This window comes from Vidua macroura, chromosome 3 (assembly GCF_024509145.1).
Source record: "Vidua macroura isolate BioBank_ID:100142 chromosome 3, ASM2450914v1, whole genome shotgun sequence".
In the NCBI taxonomy this organism is placed as follows: Eukaryota; Metazoa; Chordata; class Aves; order Passeriformes; family Viduidae; genus Vidua; species Vidua macroura.
The window spans coordinates 101,238,075-101,261,036 of NC_071573.1; positions in this window are offsets into that span (position 1 = coordinate 101,238,075).

Genomic DNA, 22,962 nt, shown 5'->3' on the forward strand with positions numbered 1-22,962 from the left:
TTTAGTAAATGTCTCAATGCAGAAGTGAAAGATAGTCATCATTCAAATACAGAAAGAGAACCTGACAGAAATATAACTGCCCTGACCACAAAGCAGTTGCTTTGTTACAGTTGTTTTACTAGATACAAGGCTCTCACCAGTGAAGCCCATACAAGAGGTTGACAAGTTGTCTAGGAGATACACTTCAAATGGATTAAGAGCAGAAATTGAATGCTTCCAACACATTTAACTTAAACCAAACTGCAGGAGAAAAACACCCCAAAATAATGGAATTGGTTTTGCTTGGTGGCAAACTATTTTGCCCTTCAGAAATTATATATGCTTTTACCAAACTGCTGTGCCCTAGAGGTACTGTACTGGGTAATGAAACTATGCACTGATTTATAAGAGAAATAGTGTTTCAGAGCCTGAATTTGGTGGCCTGAAAGAAAAGAGAAAAAAAAATTGCTTTCCATCACAGCAGATCAGAACCTGTTGTCTGGGTTTGGATAATTTTCATTTTATTTTTTTTAAAGCATCCTATTAAGCATTTTGTAAATATACATTGAAAGATTAAAGTAGAGGTTGAGCCTCGTTCACATGTTGAACAGTACAGCCTTCAATATCTATTGAGAAAATCACTCTTCCAAAAAGTCCAAGCCCAAAGTGATGGGAAGGAGTTCTGAAAGTGCAAGCTCAAACTGATATTTTCAGCAACAAAGAAGGCCTTTATTTGCACTATCAGTTTATTTGTACTTTACCTGGACTTCTGTGATGTCACACAAAAGTTGAAGGCTAGAAGTAATTTAGGTGTTGGAACCAGAATATATAATAAAACATGTATTCATTAATTTTTTTCTTTATCATTACGAGTTTTTGCAAAATTCCAGCTATGACACATTTTGTCCAGGACCCCCTTTGTATAGCTGTTCTAGTGCATTGAACATTCATGGCGAATTTCTATAAAACTCTTGCATGAGAGAGCAGTAATTCTTGCTACATTCTTCCATCTTCTTTCAAGTGGGAACCTATCTAATGAAATTTTTAGTGACTTTGCTCTCTTCTCGTACTGAATTCTGCCAGCTCTCTTGGTCTGTGCTGAGACTTGCTGAGTTGCTTCACTATCATTATTAATGATTTTCATGTGCCTTCACTTGACGCATTACAGAGAATTTTCTTGGTCCTACATGCCATATAATACCTGTTTTGACTTGTGGCATCACAGCAGCAAGGAAGAAGCCATGCACACTTCTTGGAATACCAGCTCAGTGCATCACTGGTAAAATGCATGCATGCTCCCAGCTGGGAATTACTTTTGTGGCATCTTCCTGGACCCTTGCCCCTGAGTCCCAGAGTTCATTGTGCCATGAAAGACCCTACATGGCAGTCTCTCATGTGTCAGGGATGGAGGTCCAAAGAAGGTCTGTGATAACCCTCTCTTGATGTCACCCTCTCCCTTTGATGGATCGATGACACTAGAGCTATGTGTAGAAGTGGCTGGGTTTGAAGAGCAAGATGAACATGTAACATTTGTAAAAGTTTTCTAAAGGTATAGACCTGGGTAGACATCATTCCATTTTATTAATCCACTGTACAATCCAGCATGAAGACACTTTCTGTGTGGAAGAGGTAGAAAATCAGAAGAGTGGGAGGGGTGAAGCTATGAAGTGACACTGAAAGTTGAATCAAAACTCTGAAGACCAGTTTGTGTTATCAGTAATTTTACAATGAGCTGTCAGTTTCTCACTTTGATGAGAACTGTTACCCAGACATAAAAAGAAAATAGAATCTTTATTCAGTGAGTCAAGCACCCTTTTCTGCTATTCCTGACCACCGCCTATGGGGGTTAGACCACACAGCTCATGACCAACTCTGAATAGAAATAGCAGATGTGCTCCCACCCATCAGTGAGCCAATGAACAACTGTAAATCCAGGAACAGCACACACAAGCTGTTGATGTTTTTTTCTCATTTAGTTTATACACCGTTAGATAAACTGTATTTTACATAATTAAAAAAAATGCTCTGCAATGAGGTATACAAATGAACATGTGTGTGTATATCTGAGCATTGCTATACACAGCATGGTGATACATACAGGCATAAATATATATAGAGTCCCTTTTGACTGCAAATCACATGAATGTTTTGTGAAGTGCTTTTTTTTTTTTTTAAATTTGACTGGACAGTCTCCTATTCAATGCTTCAGCAGAAGATAGAAGTGAGAGTTTGGTGATCCAGCAAAGTACTGCCCAACAAAAATTAATAAGATGAGTGAGTTTGGAATAGAATAACTTAATGTACTGCATGGAATATAATACCAGATGATGTGACTCCATCCTTGACCTTTTGTTTATCTCTGTAGCCTCACAAAGGAGTATAATTATGATTTCATGGGCAATGTCTAAGAGAAACCTCTTGTGTCCTTTAAAAAAATCTGACCATTTAAATCATGCAGGCACTGTCAGGAACATGGCTAGACCAAATGCAATTAATAACTTTTGGTGAAATCCACTCTCATCCACTCTCCAGGCTGTTTCAAGACTACCAAAATGACTGCTAGTGCCATCTATGGTGCTCAAGGATACCAGTGATGGTACAATTCCTCACATCTCACAAGATTATTTGAGATGTTTGGCTGAAGAATATGTATGCTAATATTGACCACAAACTTAAGCTCACTGTGGTTTGTGCTTGCCTAAACTCTATTTCTGCTCTGAGGCACCCTGTGCTATTCTTGCAAGTTACTACTGCATATTTCTGCTTGCAGTACTGTTCTGGCTAATTTTGTACCATGCTGCTTTCCCTAACAATTGCCTGTTTTAAGTGGCACCTTCTTATTCAAACTCCTAAACTTTGTACAAGTAAGCATTGAAGATTGCTGAATGAGTGAAAGGTTGCAGATTTGCCTATGTCTGTGAGATAATGAAACCTCAAAATAGAGCTTGCAAAGTAACAGCTCGGTAGCTGTTTATGAGATGCATAAATTACCACTGATGGTTCATTCTGCAGATTAGCACATTCTGAGTGTTTATTCATTTCAGTTTCTGCTAGGAGTCCTATAAGAATTCAGTGGTTTAGAGGTACAAGAAATATATTTACTGCATCACTAATTTGAAGGTTCTGTTTTCAAACCTTCCTTACAGTGCAAAGACCAAATTTTGAGGAAGTCCTGCAACTGCTGAAACAGAAGCAGTAAGATCCCGACTTTCAGTATTCCTGTGTGTGAAGAACTGTATCTGCACAACCTTACCGACAGACTTTGGTGCCAATCATTTATCATCTTTTTGAGTGAGCATTATGAATAGGTCATACAGGTAGGAAATCAGCTAAAACTCTAGATTTTCTAGAGCAAGGTTATACCACGTGTCTGCTGAGAATGATCTCTCTGGGAGTACCAAAACAAGTAGGCAGGGAACAGCTAAGAATAGGCACGAATGCCTCTTACAATTTTGTTCAGTTACAAGAGAGTGAGATGTGATCTCTTCAGGAGCCCATCTTTTTTCCATTATTAACACCTGTATAAGAATTATCTAGAACAGTTCTAACATCTTACTAGCTCCTTTCCTATTTTTTTTCTCTAAAGGAGGTTAGCAATTGTCAGAGTTCTTATCTGCATGCAAATGACTTGCTCTTCATCTCACAGCCAGAAGAGTTTCAGGGAGAATGCTCATGATGGTGAAGGCACAATTCAGTTCCCTAAACAGATATCTTGAGAGCATCTCAGACAACCACATGAGATTTATAGGTAAAACAGGGTATCTACAGAAAGCCTATAACATTCTGGAGCACAGAAGGTTCTAGAGGGTTGGAACCTGATGATCTTTTAGATCCCTTCCAACCCAAACCATTCTGTGATTCAAACTGTTTACAATAACCCAAGGTCTGTGTTTAACACTGCACAGCCACTGAAAAATTAACCCTTGAAATACACCCTTGAAAAATTAACAATTGAAGATGCATCAAATTAATGACTTCTCTAAGTGTTCTGTTGTAGAATGCCTTGACAATTAAGGGAAATTCAAACACTATTGTATTCTGAAAGTAATTCCCTACTAGCTAAATATCAATTGTCTGATTGTTAATCCCAAAAGCTTTGGCTCCCATTTTTTATATTCCGAGGAATGGACTGAACTTGTTATATACCTGTAATATTTCTTCTGAACATGCCTAGACCTGAAACATTCCTAAAGCACTTGCAAGAAACAGGAATTGCTGAACACAATGCTAATATATTTTTTATTATTACTATGTGGACTATGATTTCCTTTCCTAAGTTTTCAGCTACTTTGTTCTGAGTTGTAGCTGATGCATGATAGCTATATTCCTGTCTGCAGACATGATAGCCTCTAAGTGGTTTTTATCTTGTGAAAAACTCTTACCTCTTCTAGGCCTAAAAATTTGCAACCCTCCGAATCCCAGTTGTTTTTCCCCACACTCTGCTGACAACGAGAAGTAAAAGAGAATTTTGATAATGTGTTCACTATGCTTATTTCTTCTTTCTTCTGGACTGAGATCAAGAAACAAAACACAGGGAGGACATAGCAGGACATAAATTATGGTGTTTTTATTGCTTTGTCAAATTTGAGCCAGGTTTTCAAAGGGACCGTTTTACTAGAATTTGGCTATTTCACTTGAAGTAGCACAAGTAAATTAATTCTTGCATCTGGTGAGCATTTACAAAGTTGCACACAACAGGTTCAGCTGTCTATCAATAGCATGAGCCCTCAGCCCCCGGGGCCAGCCCCTGGCCCAGTGATGCTGCTGCTCTCCAAAGCCACCCTGCCTGGCCATGGGCCCAGCCTGGCTTTGGCCTGTCCCCACCCCAGGGAGGTGCCTGGTAGCCGGGCTGGGGCTGTCCCTGTGCCTCCCAGCTGGCTGCCCCTGGCTTCAGCTGGGACTGGCCTGACAGCAGCTGTGAAGGTTTGGCAAAGCCCTGTGTCAACCAAGAGTCCTCATAGGCAAAAACTGTCCTGGCTTGTGGGCCTCATGCCTGGGGCAGTGTCAGGGTCAGGATCAGGGTTACTTGTCCCTACTGATATCCTGGTCAGCAAAAGCATTTTGTGAGATGGGCAGGACAACAGCTGTAACTCAATTCTCTGAAACTTGAGAAAAATGCAGGAAAGTTAAGGGTACAACTGTCCAGTGAGCTAGTACAGCAGTTCTGTTTATTTTACAAATGCTGCAGGCTTTGAAATCCCAGATCATCTTCCCTAGAGTGGTCTGTGTCTGGCTGCCAGAGCAGGGAGGCAGATCTCTGTTTATGAGCAGATGACACCAACAGGAAGCCAGCAATGCTCTCATCTCTCCTGACACCACAGTGGGATCTTGTGCTCCCTTTAAACCACTCTTCAGAGGAAATGTGGTAACTGACCGAAGGTTTTACTTATTTAGTGTGCTAATGAGGCAAGGCTTTGGACGTGCACAGCTGGGTTTGGAACCCAGCAGCTTGGAGAACTGAATGCTCTTCTGTAGGATAACTTTTAACCCCAACATCTGGAAGTTTACTGTAAGCAGCAGTTCCTGCTAAAACTATTTGTCAGATGATAATGACAGTGTCTGTCCCTTTTGGGTTACATCTGACTCCCGGTTCTGATGGATATGGTCCTCCCTGTTACAGCTCTTCTACTTTGCATGCCACAGAAATGCAGCTAGAGGTAAAGAGTGTCTCTCTGCTCTCCTATGCCCATGCCCTATGTCTCTGTGTTCTGAATAAATGAAATTACATAGAGCTGTGTCTGAATTCACTCATTTCATGCTCTGTTTAGCCATGAGAAAAAAAGCATTACACTGTAATCTGGTATTGAGTGCATTGCACCTTGGAGCCCTTGGTTCAAAATACGTAATTACAATCTTCCTTTTAAAAGTCATAGTGGGACTGCTCTTTTCTTTGAAAGGTGACAAAAACAGAACAGCATCCTCAGGTCTCCATCTTTGTGAGAACTTGGATTGAAAGACAGATTATTGAGAAGTGCAGGACTTGCTCTCTTTTGTCTTTGAGACAATTCAGAATAGAAGCCTACCCTAATCATCAATCTGTGATGTGGAAGTTGAAATTGGGAATGAGGGAAGACTGTACACCTCTATGTGAAATATCATTCATGATTCTTTAGCTGCCCCTCTTATACCCCCACCCAAGAGACAGAAAGAGAGATGGATGGTGACCCTGTAGGTTAGAGATTATGGCACTCATCCATGTGGAGGAATACTGGGTCTCATGGCCTTGGTTTAAAGGCTGCACATGGATTTCTTGCTTCATTCAGTATTTCTAGGCCTAGCCCATACTTGGAGCAAATATTGACAGATTCTTTCTGGCCAGTCTACTGTAGCTCTCTAATGCATGCTGAAAATCATTAAGCATTGGAACCTTCTTCAGAGAGGTGAAAGTTTTTTTTTGCATTTCCACTATTCTGAGAAATGAAATAATTTCATCAAAGCCTTGCTAAGATTAATAGTTTAGTTGCAGGCATTTCAATTTGAAAAATAAATAACACCCCATCAATGGAAATGAGCAAAGCACCAAAAGGACTGGATAAAAAATCCCAAACAAACAGAGCTCTGGAAGCTGATATTAATAGGAACAAAGAAAGCGAGGTAATGAATAATTCATGCAATTGTTTTGGAAAATATTTTTTAAAAGAAATTTAATATGTGAGGAAAAGATTTATTCCTCAGACTTTTTCTTTTTGACAGCTTAGAGGTAGAGGTGCAGGGAAGAGAAGCAAAGAAATTAAAAACTCATAGAAGTGCATGAATTTGTCCAGAGGGAATCTTTTCAAAGTTACTATAATATGTATCTAGCCAAATTGTGACACAGCATTCATCTCTGTCATGTTTGAATCCCTCACATTTATTACAGTCTTTATAAATCAGAAAACAATTAGGAGATGAAAATACTCAGATGTAGGATCCAAGTCCTTTGGTGCAGGACTAACGATTCTCACATGCTGAAAAATAGCAGGAAGAAAGCAATATGGTAGACAAAAGGCACACTTCTGACCCCATTGCCCTCCTCTAAGAGTTCCTGGTTTAGGTGTGGTCCTGACATCACATCTCATTTTGGAAATTTACTTTCATTGACCAAATTATTTTCTTTGAAAAGTACCATTCCATTATAGGTGATTTGTATGAATTTTGATTTTCCTGACGTACCTAGACAATGAAAAAAGGGCAAGAAGTGAGAAGGTTGCTCATCTGTGGTGTCCAGAAGTAGTGCACTTAATCAAAGCAACCTCTATAGCCACTGCAAAAAAAGAGATTTTTGAGAGGGATATTGATTCCATAGTTATTGGGCTTTGTTTCTTTCTCTGCTAATTACACATGAAACTTAGATAACCACCTTGTACTAGATGCATAGAGTAGAATGAATGAATCCAGGTCTTTGTCAACACAAGACTGCAAATTAGAAAACAAAAGTGTTGCACTTTGTGAGAATGTGGTTTAGTGTAATTTAAAATCAAATTTATTTTCAGTTGAAACAAGATCCCTAGACCAGTTTGTTCTGTCTTTGCAGGATCCCCATTAACTGATAGTTTCAATGGAACAAGTTTGCTGCTCAATGATTTAAAACCTGGGATTGTTCAGATATATATTTCTGAGAGAATTCCCACACAGTCTGTGTCCAGGGTCGTTACTAATGCATCAGGCATCACTAACATACACTCAGGCTTTTTAGAGATACTGCAGGATCAGAAAGTGGCTCTGTATTTCTAATGGATAATTGTTAATTTCTATGCTGAAGGTAGGACAAACACACACAACATGGAGTCCTCTAGCTCTAGCATAAATGTTGATTAACCTTCCTTGATTTTGCAATATTGCACAGGATATGGTTTGTCATATTAAATCAGACTGTGAATCTGTCGCGTTCTGTACTCTGAATTTTTCAGTAGTCAGATGATTCAAAAAAATCTTCAAGATAAAGGCAAACCCTTCCAGGCAATATAACGGTGTCATGGTTTGACATGGAAGTGAATTTTTTCCAGGAAGTTGAGTCAAACCAATCAGTGGTCAGGTTTGGATATTGGCACCTGGAGTGACCACTGAAAGTATGGACACGCCTCTGAGAACACAGGGGGTTAAAAGCAAGAACTCCCAGGGGAACTCTCTCTTTTTGTTCCGGTCGTCAGAGAGTGCAGTGCAGACTCTCCCCTGCCCAGCCATAGGCTGGGTGGGGGAGGGGAAGCCACGCGGCCTTGTCCAGGTAGGCCAAGGGGGCTGAGGGTCTGGAACCGAGCCAGCTCCTGCGGACGGAAGGGTGGAGAGAAGCAGAGATGCCTTTGTTCCCCCCCCGCCCCCCCCCCGCCACAGAGGGAAAGTGACAGAGAGCCTGGCGGCACCTGGAAATTTGCCAGCAGAGGAGAAGGAGAAGGGGGGGATGATGTTCAGCGTGGGAGACGGAATGCTGGACCGAGATATCAGCCGTCCAGGGAGTCTGAACTTTTAACCCTTTCCAGGAAATGAGGGCTTTGTAAAATATTACTCCTCCTTGATTTGTAGTGGAAGAGAGATAGTCTGGGACCTGAGATGTTAGAAGAAGAAATATTTAGGTGGGAGGAGATGATGAAGTAGCTTTTGGCTGGACTTTTCTTGTTAGCCATGGACTGAACCAAAATCTCCTGCAATAGAGACTGCATTTTAGGGGGATGCAGTGGTGACCCAAGGAGACCTGCTTCAGCTTCTAAAAGCAACGGAATGGCAAGAACAGAAGAAAGTTGAGGAGGGAATGGTGATGCCCTCTGTCTTAAGGAAGAAGAGGGTGTGGTGATGCCCTCTGTCTTCGGGAAAGATGATTTTCTGTTCTTGGACCCTCGGCCCCAGGGGAAAATGGGGGGGACTGTAGTCCCAAGATGAGGAGCTGAACTGTTGTATCTTTGGGTCCGTGGCAAAGCATCCTTAAAGGAGCCCTATGAGCAGTCTGTCCATGCACGGTGGTGAGAGCACTGTGACATGGAATGGAGAGTGTCACACTGGCAGATTTTTTCGGGGCGGTTGCCATGTGTGACAGGGAAACACAGGGTGTGGCAACTGTGTTTCCTGGGGGGTCTGTGGGGCAAGAGAGACTTCTCTCTCCCTTGATAGTTTGAGTATTGATTATCTGAAGGGTGGTAATTTGATCAGGAATCCCGGGTGATGTTTCATGGTGGTTGTTTTAGGAATTGGGAGAAGGAGGGGTGTTTTAAAAGGTCTTCATCCTGGATTTAGTTTATGTGTTTTCTGTAGTAGTAGTAGTTTAATAAAGTTTTTTTTTTTCCTTTTGTTATTAAGCTTGGGCCTGCTCTGCTCTGTTCCTGATAACATCTCACAGCATTTATTTAGGGAAGGTGCATTTTCATGGGGGCGCTGGCATTGCGCCAGTGTTAAACCATGACAAAGGGTTGGAGGGAAGAGCCCAGGCTTCAGGAAGAGAGACAAGGAGGCATCAGGAAGTCTGTCATGCATGGCTGGGTGCTTCAAAGCTTGTTCATAATTAAGAACTACTGAACTTCCGAAACACAGAGTTCTTTCATATTACTGATCAGCACGTAATAAATTAACAGCCTGAGTTTGAAAGAATCCTTCATAAAAATTGGTCTTCAAAGTCACTCAACCAATAAAATTGACTGCAGCTTTTAAAAGTGAGCTTTAGAGCCAGCATACAGAGCTTGCTTTAGAAAACATGTCTTCAAAAGCCTGCATGGTTGTCTCAAAGTAAAATAGTTCCAAAGTAGCATGTGCAGGTAGGTAAATAGTGTGTTTAGGAGCAATTTCTGTCAGCAGTTGATGATTAGTAGAGAAATTACAGCATCTGACTTGTGCAAAGTAATTAAACTGTGTATTTCAGCAACATAATTATCTCCCAGACCTTCTGGGCAGTCAGTAGTAGGAGAGATGTTCTCCCAGGTGGCATCTTGGAGATGTGGAGCTCCTACCTTCAGGAGATGTCTTCAGTCACCTCCTGAAGAATCTCTTCCTCTGTTACCTAGAAAAAGATGAAGAAACAAGCCATCACATAGCATACTTAATTCAGCCCTTAACAATGACATCTATGCATGAACTTTTAGTTCTTATTTTAGACAAAGTGTTCATGTTGTGCTCTCTAATTTTCTGCTGTTCTTTGTGTTTCCAAAACTACTTAGCCCAAGAGTGGTTGATTACTACGTTAAAGATGTCTTTATATTCCAGTTTCAGACTTTTTATATCAGTTTGTACAACTGATTATTATTTAATGAGTTTATTGTACTTTAAAGGATGCTATGTTGCCATGTGAATTCATATATTAATCAGGCATGTGTGTGCTTTTAATGAAATCTACATTACAAAATTTGTTATAACAGCTAGCTGTGACATTGCTTGTTAATGATTCATTCTTAATGGTTTTTTGTAAAATATGTTCTAAAATAAGTTATTAATTAATTTAGCTGCATCTAGTAATTATTTCATAAGTATGAATAAAGATCCTGCACACATAAATAGACACACACTTTTTATATAAAATTCTATTTTGTACTTAATAGTGCCTTATCAGGCTATTATCACTTAAATTTATGGTCATTATGCTTTCTTGTTTGGTGAGAATATAAACCAAAAATTGTCTTAGAAAATTTTCTTTCACTGAAATTGGTGTAGAAATACATCAATTTTTTCACATAAAATGTGTAAATCTCTTTAATTTACATCATGGGATGAAAAGGATCAAATAACAAATAACACAGCCTACAAAGAAAAAAGGCAGCGCTAATCTTGTTCAGTTTATTTGGAAAACTCCAGGTAAACCAGTTTGGACAGGGGCCCTGTACCTCCTACTGATGTGTTGAAGAACTCATGACAGAAGTACATCAGTTTATGAAGGTCCTGTTAGTAATCTGCAGTGCAGTACAGTACCAAACTCCAGGGACTATCATCTTGATGGGCTACACTGCAGCCAGATGTCATCTGCGCATCCCATCACACCAGAGGTACAGCTGGCACTACAAGGTTATCAGCTGGAACACGCAGTGGACTCATCCCTGCCTGGGAGGCTGTATTTCTACCACCTGGTCTAGTGGAAGGTGTGCCTGCCCCATGGAAGAAGGGTTGTACCTAGATGATTTCAAGGTCCCATCCAACCCTAACCATTCCACAGTTCTATTTCCTCTCCCTAAGAACCACACAAAGCAGTGGTTGGGGCAAGAGAGGAGAAAGTGCCAGCCCACACCTTACCCAGGGAGTGGCCATGGTTTGGACATAAACATTGCAAAGTAAATAGAAGGAATATACAAATTAAGAGATGAAACAGCTGCATGAAGGACCTAGGTGACTTGTCTGATGACAAGTAGGATGTTAATAGAGATGTGAATCCTGAATCCAAGACCCAGATCTGTGTCTCATCTCCTGAGCCATGTGGAATTGCTGGCATTACATGCCTGTGTACAGTAGAACAAGTCTTAATCACGCAAGGGTGTATGGCCAAAGGTTGAATGCTGGATGATTCACAGGTAAAAATCTTTTCTGTCAGTCTTAACTTCAGGTTGATCAACACTTTCTAGGGTGATTTTTTTAGCATTGTCTGGATTTGCTACCACCAAAAAGGATAGAGTAGAAAACACTAGAAGAAAAAAAATAGAATATTTTTAAATTTTATATAGAAAATATAGAATAATAGTTAAACTTTTTGTCTGTATACAGGGTGCAGTTCCCCAAATCCTGCTCAGTCCTAAAGCCATGAAAAATTTGATTCCATAGAATGGGAAATGGACAGCAGGAAGGATTAGAAGTTCCTTTCTATTTTATATAATGGGAAGTGAGATCAGACCCAACAACATAAATTTTTAACAATTTTGCTGTTTCTGTTTTTAATATAGTAACATTTTAACACTGGTCACACAAAAACAGTTTATAGCTTGATACATTATAAATTTGTTTGACAATCAGACATTCTATTGCATTTTATACAACCATATTGCATGTATTGGCAACATTCTAAAAGAGCAAGGCATCTATTATCAGTTCACAGAAAAAATACCTAAGCAAAAGAATTAAAAATGCCACAGCAATTATTAATAGCATAGTAGTAGCCAGGTCCTTTTCACAGCACATAATGACATTTTCTTTGGAGACATTACAATGTATCATGGGGCATGGACAAGATGACCTAATAGATCATTTCTATCTTTTATCTCACATAATTATGTCAATCAGCACTATAGAGTCAAAGTAATGTATACCTCCTATTGCTTCCAGACTGCAACCATTCCATTATTGTAACCCAATTCTGCTCCACACATCTAAGAACTGCAACTGCAACATCACAGGGTTTGTTTCGTCAGGATGCAATTTCAGCAGAGTTGTAATAAAGGTGGGACCTGTTATATCAAATAATAATGGCAGAAATTTTTGGACTAACTTTGCCTTAAGTGTTCAGGTGACATAAACTTCTATCTTCGGTGGACTTTTCAAATCTCTTTTCTATGTGTGGGACACAATATCCCAGGCTGTGGATACTTCTCATGTGTTATTATTCAGTTTTCCTAGGTTTTTCATCTTTCCTGGGTGGAAAACATGAATACAAACACACATGAGAAGACACAGTCAACATTTTATCTTAATAGTAATAATTTGAAACTTTAATAGTTTCAACTTTAATAGTGAAACTGCATCTATTGTATTTTTTCTCTATATATATATGCTGATTCCATTTTATAATTTGGTTATTGCAAGTTTCACTATTGTTTAAATATTTCCTATCAATCATAATTTTTATGGCATTACAATTAGAGTATGTAAAATAAAAACCAGCCATAAATCTCTTTACTCATTCCATTGCAATAAATTTAAAAGGCATTTTTATCAGGATCTGTATTAGTTAATTCCTGCAGGTCTTTCCAAAGTTTTTTTTCAATTATGGAATTTATTCTTCCATTTCCAGTGTTTCAATTAGAAATGGATATAAACTTTTTTAGACTTTAAGGGCTGGAGAAAATTGTGGCATGGGTAGTTCTTAATGCCTTTTACTGCACCCATTGCAGCTTTTGGTACATTATATTTTTATGCAGATAAACTATATCAAGCCTCTTGCAAAGTTTCACCATTTTAGTGATGTTTAGGATTCTGAAATGTCAACATTTTGCAGAGAAAGTAGCTGAATCAGGCCAGAGTAATTGTGTTAGCTAAAATACACAGCAATCAAAATAGGAAGTAAGGTATTTGAAGGCAAACTGTTTCCATGTAGAGAGACTTCAATTCCCATGAATGTAAAAATGACCAAACAAATCCCTCATAATTCCAAAATTTTCCTAAAAGTGACAAAGTATCTGAAAATCTATAATGCAAAGTGAAAGAGTTAATGACAATGCACGTATAAAGTACTTTCCCCCAGTAAGCAATATTTGACCCAATGTGGTACCTAGAGAAAAAATATTCCAATTAGTTTGTGGACAGAATTGTGTCTTGTAATGTTACCATTAGCAGCTGTAAATTATGATATACTGCTAAAATTCTAAATCAGATGTAGTAACATTTCTAATAGATTTTATTATTCAGGAAATGGCTTTGTCATCAGTTTTGACTTTGTAGTACAAAAAAAAAAAAAAAAAACAGTCAGAAAAATGTTCATTCCATGGTTTAAGGCATATGTAATGACAGAGAAAACTGTGCCCTTTTAAAAACAAACAACATGATTTCTCTGTTAAAAAAGGAGGAAATATTTTGTTTGCAATAAACAGGGTTTTTCTTCTACAAAACTGAATAGTTTCAGGCATGAATGAGTCCTGAAAAGCATTTCCTGTCAGAATTAAATGATGAATATATCTGAATAGATGTTGTTTTGGGGTAAAGTTTTCCTAGGACTTCACAATCACCTTGTCATTTTCTGTATTTTCACATTTTTAGCAGTAGGAGAATTTAAGAGTTTTATTTTTCAGAGCCATATTAAAATGATTTTTGTGTTTTGTACTATTTGCACACAGCCTTACATATGACAATCCACCAAGAAATCTTACAAAATACAAGTGGCCATTATGACAATGGCTTTCTTAGCCTGGGTTGGAGTGTGAGCTTTCAATAATTGAAAGTACAGAAATCCTTATCAGACCAAACCTTACAACAAGGTCACTATGTCCCTTCTGAAATACTTGGTCCTGACATAATAGAACTAGGGAAGCCAAAGGATAATGCTGGAGGACAACCAGGAGTATAAGCCAGGAATTCAAAGATTTCTGACTGTCACAGCAAAGATAAGAGTTACACTACAAATGGCTGCATTACAGCCAGACCCTAAACTCTAGTGCTGAAAATGGAGTTCCCTGAAAACTACATGTCTAAGCAAAAAGAGGGGTTGCAGCTGCTCGTATTCCAGCAAGTGCCCTGCTCAGAGATGAGTAAAATCATTCAGCACCACAAAGGCTTGTCCATGCCTAAACTTAAATACGTAGTAGTATGTATGGAAAAGTTCCAGTTTAAGGAGCTAAGCACCAAAATGCTGCTTTTGCTCTGCTGCAGTTCAGTGAGCCCTCAGTAGGATATCTAAACCCTTGAATGTGGGAGCTCTCCTGCTGCCAGAAATGCTCTGAGCAGGCACAGGACAGTGATGAGTACAGTGCAAAAAGCAGAGGGAGTGTCAGGCTGTGGTCACAGGAAGAAGTGAGAGGTGAAAAATTTGAGCCTTGAAGATTTCTACTATTGGAGGTGATTGAAATATAAATCAGCTTCCCTTCTCCATCCAATGATCCCATACCTAGCTTGGTAAGTCAGGGCTTGATCATGTTTGCAGTGATGATGAGGACAACAGGTAGCAACAGGGACAGTGCAGAGAGCACACCATTCTCTACTGGTTATAGCACATTTCTGAAAGCAGAGAGAACTGGATGCCAGTCCCTTTTTCCTGGACTACTAGTACGGTTTGCACTGTAAATAAATTTCAGATAGGAGGAATAGCAAAAAACCAATAAACCACCGGTTTCTAATCTCACTGTGACAATCCTATAACTCATGAGCTGTGCCCAGCACCTCGCAGTGCCCAGGACATTCCTGGCACCCTGTACATAAAGTTCATGCCCATGGTACTCACCACATGCATTGATGTGACTGTGTCTAAAATGCCTAAAGGAAATAGTCTGTGGTCTGAACTCAGGTTTAGTCTTTGTGGAAAGCAAAGCCATGGCATGCCTGGGAACGGTCTAACATCTGAGAATTGCAGGTGATTGAATTCCAGCATGCAGAGTGCTCCCTTCCACTGTTTAACTTCCTTGCATGCATATAGCCAGGAATTAAGCTTTGCTGGTTGCAAGAACATATGCCTCATCCATGGATGAACCAAAAGCCAAGGTCAAAGTAGTGAGTGCATATACAATGAACTGTATGAATAAAGTTGTTTAGGAGTTCCACTTTATAAAAAAAGAAAAGTTTATACACTGAAGAGCAGTGTGGCTCAGTTTCTAACAGACAGGATCTTAAAGGTCTTCAGATTAAAAAAAAAAAAACAAAAAAAAAAAAAAAAAAAAAAAACAAAAAACAAAAAAAACAAAAAAACAAAAAAACCCAGACCATGAAATTTCAGAGGGATTCTTGGTACTTAACTTTCTTTTATTTCACAGTTGAGAAAGCTATCCTGAATCATCATTTTGGTGTTTAGATTGAAATACTTTCACAAATCTGATCCTTTGGCATTTACAAATGTTTTTATCATTGCATATAACACTCACGTCTTTTACATTTAGGTCTTACTTGACATAATTTTTTCATCAATAAATCAAGCCTGAAATGTGATGAGTGTCAAAGTGAAACCTCTGGTTCATTTAATGTCATGGACTCTGTTGAAAATATTGGTCATCTTGCAATAGTACTAAATTTTTCTTTAGATCCTTATTTCTTTATATTTCTGTTTAACATTTTGTATGGTGTCTATTTGTTTCTTTGAGAAAACAAAAAGTTTAATCCTCTCTGTACAAAATTTATTTTACTAGTATTTTATGGTTGTAATATTTGAAATATAATTAAAGCTGTATTTTATGAACCTACAGGAAATAAATTTGTAAACTTTTCATATAACTGAGTCTGACATTTCTAAGTCAAATTTCTGTACCGCTTTGTTGCTTTCAGGCAATTCTTCACTTGCCAGGTTTGGTATCAGGCGTAGAAGGCTGTATTGAGTCATTGCTCATCTGAGTGTTAAAATTCAATTTACAGTTACACAGATGTTCTGAGATCCTTTGAATTTAATGAGGATGACTCATACAGATGAGTAAAGAGGATGGACTTTTGAGTTCTCTAATGCTTTCTGAGATCAATGCATTCCAGCTGAAAATCATTCAGCTCAATCCATGCTATCATACTGAACTGCCCATTATCTTTGTCCTCTTGCCTTGTCTTGCTGCTTAAAATAGGTGTATTTGGGAATGAAGTGGTTTTAGTGACCATTACCTGACTTGCAATAATAACATGATATTTCCTGCCTTATTTTTACATTCCACTACTGATGGCCTGTATCAGTCCTTGAAAAGTTTTGTTTTATGAAGTTATTCTTTATATAGAGAGGGCAGTATATTATGCCCTTCAGCATATTAGTGAAATCAGATTTTTTTCAAATGAGTTTATTGTTTAGAAAAGAAAAATTAAAAGTAGCTTTAAGTAAATCCTATTTTTGCATATGAATTTGAAGCACTGTAAAATCTAAGGGCAAACATAGACCATTCACATCAGTGGTGTAGTCTGGCATGGGTCTGTGAGTATCTGTGAAGTATCACTAGACAATCAGGAATGCTACTGCTCAATATGAATTGTGGGAAGGAGTTGAGAAATTGCATGACAATGACATGAACAGAGATTAAAAATACTGTAATTATTTGGAAAGCAGAACAATAAACCAAAAAAAAAAACCCTAAAGTATATAAAATTAAATTAAATGATAAATCTTGAAAGAATTCAGATCAGGACTTTCTATCTCCCCATCAAATTATGAAGAGACAAAACATGGATTTAATGAAAACTGAAAAAAAAATTAGAATTAAAAAGGATGCAACTAGGACATAAAATAACCATGCTCCTGGAACTCATTGTCTCAGGATGTTTTTAAGACCAAGAATTTCATAAGCAGTGAAGAAGAATAAGGCATCACAAGAATTTTTAGGGCTGTGAAAATTAGTACTACAAAGTTTTGGAAAATAAATTTATCCTTCAGGATAACTATCATGAAGAAGAGGAGAAGTGCAAGGATTAGTGTATACTTTAATTACCCCACAATAATCTTGTTCCTCTGGACATCTGGTACTGACTATTGTCAGAGAGAGGATTTTTGAAGCTGGACTTTCATGTTTGAAAAAAAATAGTAAATCAAATGCCCAGTTTCAAAACACCAATTTCTAGATGCTGTGAGCTGCCTCAGAGCACCTCCCTCTTTCATGATACGTCCCTCTGCCTTGTCCCTCCCCAGGAGGGGACCACTCGAGCTGCAAAGGTGCCTTGATAGCAAAGCTGTGTAGTCCTGCTGCCAGGAAAGGCAAATACAATCAAGGAAATGTATAGAAACACCAAGCTGGACCATACAAGTAGGAAAAGGGAAAGCAGGGCCAGGTGGATCTCTTTTCCTTTCTTTTCTAAGGGACTTTCTTATTGCAAACACATTGGTGTGTCTGTCTGTATGTGCGTGTGTGGTGGGGGATCAGCAGCACTGGTACTTCGGAACTGGATACAGTCTTGGGAAACAGTTTTATTATAATCAGGCTCTCAAAAAGTAGCTTATATTCCATTGTCCTTTTGGCAGGGGGTGTTCTTGGCTCCATAAAGGTATCTGCTGCCTAGCATCTTCAAAGCAATACAAGGTGGGCTGAAAACCATCAACCAAGGCTATGTCCAAACAATGCAATACCAATGACAAGAATGAGGATGACACCATTATTAAAATCTTCTCAGAACGGATTCACTAAGGGGCACCTTAGTGAATTCATATTATATGAATTAAGGTCCTCTTTTCCTATCTACAGCTTTACATTACCAACATTTATTGCAGTCTTATTCTTGATGGTTTCATTCTGGCTGGTGTCCAAGACAGGCTAAAAATGGGTTTTATCTGAGTGTATTTCAACCTCAGGTTGATGAAGGATATATTGATATTCCAGTTTGTGCCACAACTTATTGTTCCTGTGATGTGATGTGTGTGTGAGAGAAGGAGGCAGGGAAAAGTGAGAGATTTTTTTTTTTCGCCATCTTACATGTGCTGAGCAAACCTTGCTCCTTTTTGTTCTGCCTTGGAGTCCCTCAAAGCCTGGCTTCCTCATTATGGTTTCACTGCAAGTGAGCAGAGAGTAATTTCTGCCATCCAGTTGAATTTGTGCTCAGATTTTGAGAAATCTTTGTCAAAAAAGCATATAAAACAAGTCAAAGAATACAGAAAAGAACAGAATATGCCCACCAAGGATCTCATGAGTTTACATCATTTTACATCATCTTATAGTAGTATCCCAGAGTCTGAACTGAGGGAGGAGCAAAATTGGCTCCAGCACAATCAAAGCTGTAGTGAAGGACATTTGCATTGATGGGAGGCTCTATTTGTTGCCCAGAAGCCCAGAATCCTTTTGCTCTTTGAGGCATGGGAGCGTGGAGTTCCCAGCAGTGCTCCTCCTCTTTTCCCTATGGCAAGTGAGTACAGCAATGCCGCATCAGTATTCCTATCCTGCTCCTGTGAGATTCCTCTAGTCTTTTTTGCTGCTCTCATACAATACAGAACACACACAGCTGCTCAAAAAAAGCTTTATTAATCAGGTGCACTAGAATACCGCATATTGAGTCTCCTTAAAATATTGATATTAAATATGCTTATGCTTTAAAGGCCATGGCACTCTAGATCATGGAGTTAAATAAAAGCCTGACTTATGGTAATGTTTAAGTTAGGATTTCTTAGGCTACTGAAAAGAAAAAGAATACAAAAAGATAGCTATGCTATACTAAGTAGGTTGGTAGATAATTTAAGTCTAGTTCATAATCCTGTTTATGAATTTTGTATAGAGTCTAAAGAAAAATTAATTGCTGGTCTATTTGTGGTTATGTTTATATTTACTATAAAGAAAAATGCTGTATTGAACAAGAGAAAAAAATTCACTTGGGAGACAAAGTAAATTTTGTGTTGGATTTTCTTCCTTGTGCTACAGAATTTTTATGGTGTAAGCAACCTCTTTTTTTTTTCCCAGTGGACCAAAAGGGCTAGTGTTCCAAATTCAGTTTGTTGTTATATTCTCATGTGTTCTCCTTTTTTCTAGGTCCTTGATAGTGTGAATCATTCTTGGCTCATATAGTCTCAATATTTCAAGCCTGAAAAGTACTGTCTCCTGAGTTCAAAAGAACATCAGATGCACTCAGCACATTTCAGAAAGCATTGAGTCTAGCTCAGAGTAGGAACTCATGGTTTTATATTTGCTCTTTTGTTTCTGGATTTCACTGGGGTTTGTGGCAATTAGTGTGAACATATTGGGCTTGGTGCTTACCATGCAGAAGCTGGACAGTTGCTCTTCAAATACATTGGCAAGTATTTTCAATCATTTTTCAGTGCAGCACCTATGCTAACAACTTAACCAGTTCCAGGGCTCAGACACCATCTGTGTACTCACAGAATATTTCCCAGCATGACTTTGACCTGAGTCAACAAGTGTCCTCTGAACAATTCCCTTGAGTAAGCCAGACTGGCATCTATTTCCAGTAGGCTGCCTGAAGGCAGCTACACTTTGGAAGCATAGCATGGACACATCTGGGCCAAGCTGCTGATCTCAGAGCCAAAGAAAGGGTCCTGACACTGTTAAATTTAGCAGTATAGATGTAGCGGGTATGACCAAGAGTATAAAAAGCACTTGGCACACTAATCCAAACCTAATAGCTCGGACAAGGTCCTGGAAAGGTTCCAGGTGAAGTACATGCACAGTTGCCTTCAGATTAAAAAAATAAAAATTGCACAATATTTGATAAATTTTCCCCTTCTCCTTTATGTGCTTGACCCACTAGCCTGTAAGGTCTGGTTATCTCTTGCTGCTCTCTGTCTGTCCCCATGACTACAGTATTTGAATTTCAGCAGCATGTGCCTTGTGCCTTGCAGAGATGTTAGCTGGGGTCCTGGAGACAGGAGAGCTGTGTCAGCAGGGCACAGTGCCCAGACTGATTAGTTCTGCCATGTTGATGCAGCTATGCTGCTTCCTGTTCCACAGCAAGGACATTTGGAGACATCTGAGATATTGTTGCCTTGCATAGACATAAGGACAAACAGGCTGCTACTAAAAAACGCAGATGTGCACAGCACGGAAAATAAAGTTATACATATCCCAGCTTTACATTTGCATGCACACTGCTTCTGTTTCGGAGGAGAAAGGGAGAGTCAGAAATGGCTGTTGCACACAGCTCAGCTTGCCTACATCACTGAAATTAATATCAAAAAATATGTTTTTTATATACCATAACATGGCCATTTGCTTTTTCTGACAGTTTCTCACATTGATGCTTGTCAGTGCTTACCTTCCTACCTAGATTTTAAACCACAAGGAGATGGAAGCTCATGTCTGAAGAAGACAGCTCATTTTCCATTCTGCAGAGGCTTAAGGTACTCTTAAGTACAGATACTATAATTCTGGTTGAGGATACTGAGAGCTCTGGCTGAAATTTGACCCCCTGACAACACAGGCCCATCAAGCCAGGAGATAAGAACCAGCCTATCTGACCCAGATGAAGCCAATGTGCCAGTGGATTTAAATGTTTAGTGTGCAGGTTTGCTACAGCTGTGCTCAAGTCCAGTCCTGGCTAGACTGCAGGACACTTCTTTGTAGTACTAAAACCCTGAGCTTTCAGTGTATGCCTTGGACCTTTTCAGTGGCTGTTGTTTGACAGAGATGTAATCAGTCAGCAGATGGAATCTGAGGGGAGGGAAAAACCTGCTGTCTCTGGTGTCAAACCTTTAGTGAATTACTTCAAATCCATTGCAGCTTCTACAAAATACTTAGTTTGTACCTTATCTGGTTTTTATCATTTAAGATGGTGACTGGGTAATTTCTTATGGTTATTTTCACTGCATTTTAAAAGGTTTCTGTAGAACTTGAGAGTATTTTCTTGCCCTCTTTTATCTAGAATTCAGACACAATGCTTGGGCATTTGTCACAAGTAAAGCAACTAAAACCATCTGCACCGGAATGTAGGGGAAGGAGGAGTAGAAGAAGGAGGACATCAGATACTAATAATGTGTAAACTACCTTTGTTGGCACTTGATCCATGTTAGAAGATTTTCTACTTCTTCAGACACTTATTCTCACCTTCACAGGATATTTCTTGCCAAACCAGATGTTATTCTAATTATAGCAATTTTTTACTGTTTTTCCTTTGCACTAAAAACTATTACTAGATATTTACTAGGAAAAACTGGCATCCTTGCTTCAACTTTCGTGTTTTTAAACTAAGATAATTTCTTTTTCTTTCTAGCCCATTTCTAGCCACAGGTTTCAGTCTGCCTGTTTACTCCTAAACTGTGCCCAACCTCATTGATCCTTCAAGTTATAATAGGCTCTACTGCCATGCTTGAAGAAAATTTTGACTTTACTCTTTTTCCCAAAGCCATGAGATATTTCAGAGGATGACCTGGGACCAGGATTAGGCAATGCTTCTGAGTTGATCTCCCTTTATTTTTGAATCTTGCTTGTTTTTCTCATCTGTTATCCTCTGCTCCTTAAAATAAACTCAGGACCATCAGACCATGTAGTGACTCAGATTTATGATACACGATGAGTTCCATTCCACTTGGATAGCTGAGCACAGCTGGAACAATGCAATGGGACTAGACATGTTTGTGAGTGTTCACAGAAGGAGAATTGTTTCTAAAATGGAGGAAGAAGGTATATTATATTGCATATGGCTTGTCAGAATTCATTTTTTAGAGTATCTGTCAAAAGCTTCACATTATTTCATAGAACCTAGGGAAATAGCAAGAGTGGGAGAGGGAGAGGTGTAAAAAAGAATTCAAATTGGCTTGTCCACCCAGTATTGCAGATCCAGCATAAAATTATATTGTAGTCCCTCATCCCGAGACTTCAGATAATCCCATTAACCTCCAAACTGTTTCTGTCTCTGGAATTTTCATTTGAGATAACCTGCACTGAGATGTTACGGTTCGCTGATTATTAGAAGTCAGGGCTCTTACAATATTACGTTTGAGTGAGATAACTTGATTTGCAGCATATGCTAGGTATACCCCCAAAGCATTGTCCTGATTTCAGGAGAGAGATTAAGGTACTAAGGGCTGCTGAAGCTTTTATTAAATGAACAGGGCCGGAAATGAATTCATCTGTTTGCTGCATGTAGGCACAGTTTAGCTGTTAAAAAAAAAAAATCTAAACCAACAGAGTAAGATTCTGATCTTAATTAAAATGGAGTAAATCCAAAGCAGCTTCAGCACACAAATAAAAAGTCTGAAAATATATTTCTATTAACTGAGATGAGAATCTGACTTAGTAATTATGAATTTACTTCAACATTTGATCTAATATTTGCTGTTGTCTGTGGCTTTTTTTTTCAATAAAAAAATGTAGTCTGTTGTGAATCACTCACCATGAGATCTCACTCCTTAGAGACATCTTCCCAGAGAGTTTTTTCTTTATCCTTGCAATGAGTAAGTGGGAAACCCCAAGGTGAGTGCACTGAGCATATGTTTCCCCCTGGGGAAATGTATGATCATCAGGATGGCTGAGATCTGAATATCTGAACCATTAGTTAAAATCATTTACAGAAGGAAAAAAATCTTTAAAAATCTTTACCCATTCTCACACTTAACTTATTTTTGCCTGCTTTAGTTAGAGGGTACTGTATTCCTTCAGTGCTTTTAGGCTGGCAGCAGGCTACGTTATAAAGGTAATGTGACTATGCTGCACAGTAGACTTGGCTTGATTGGCATGAAACATAAACCTATCAAAAGAGAAAATCAAGCAGCCTGATAGCTCTGCTGTCAAGGTACATTTATCTTTCATTGCAGCCTTGGCGGTCCCACTGCCTGGGATTAAAAAGCTAAAA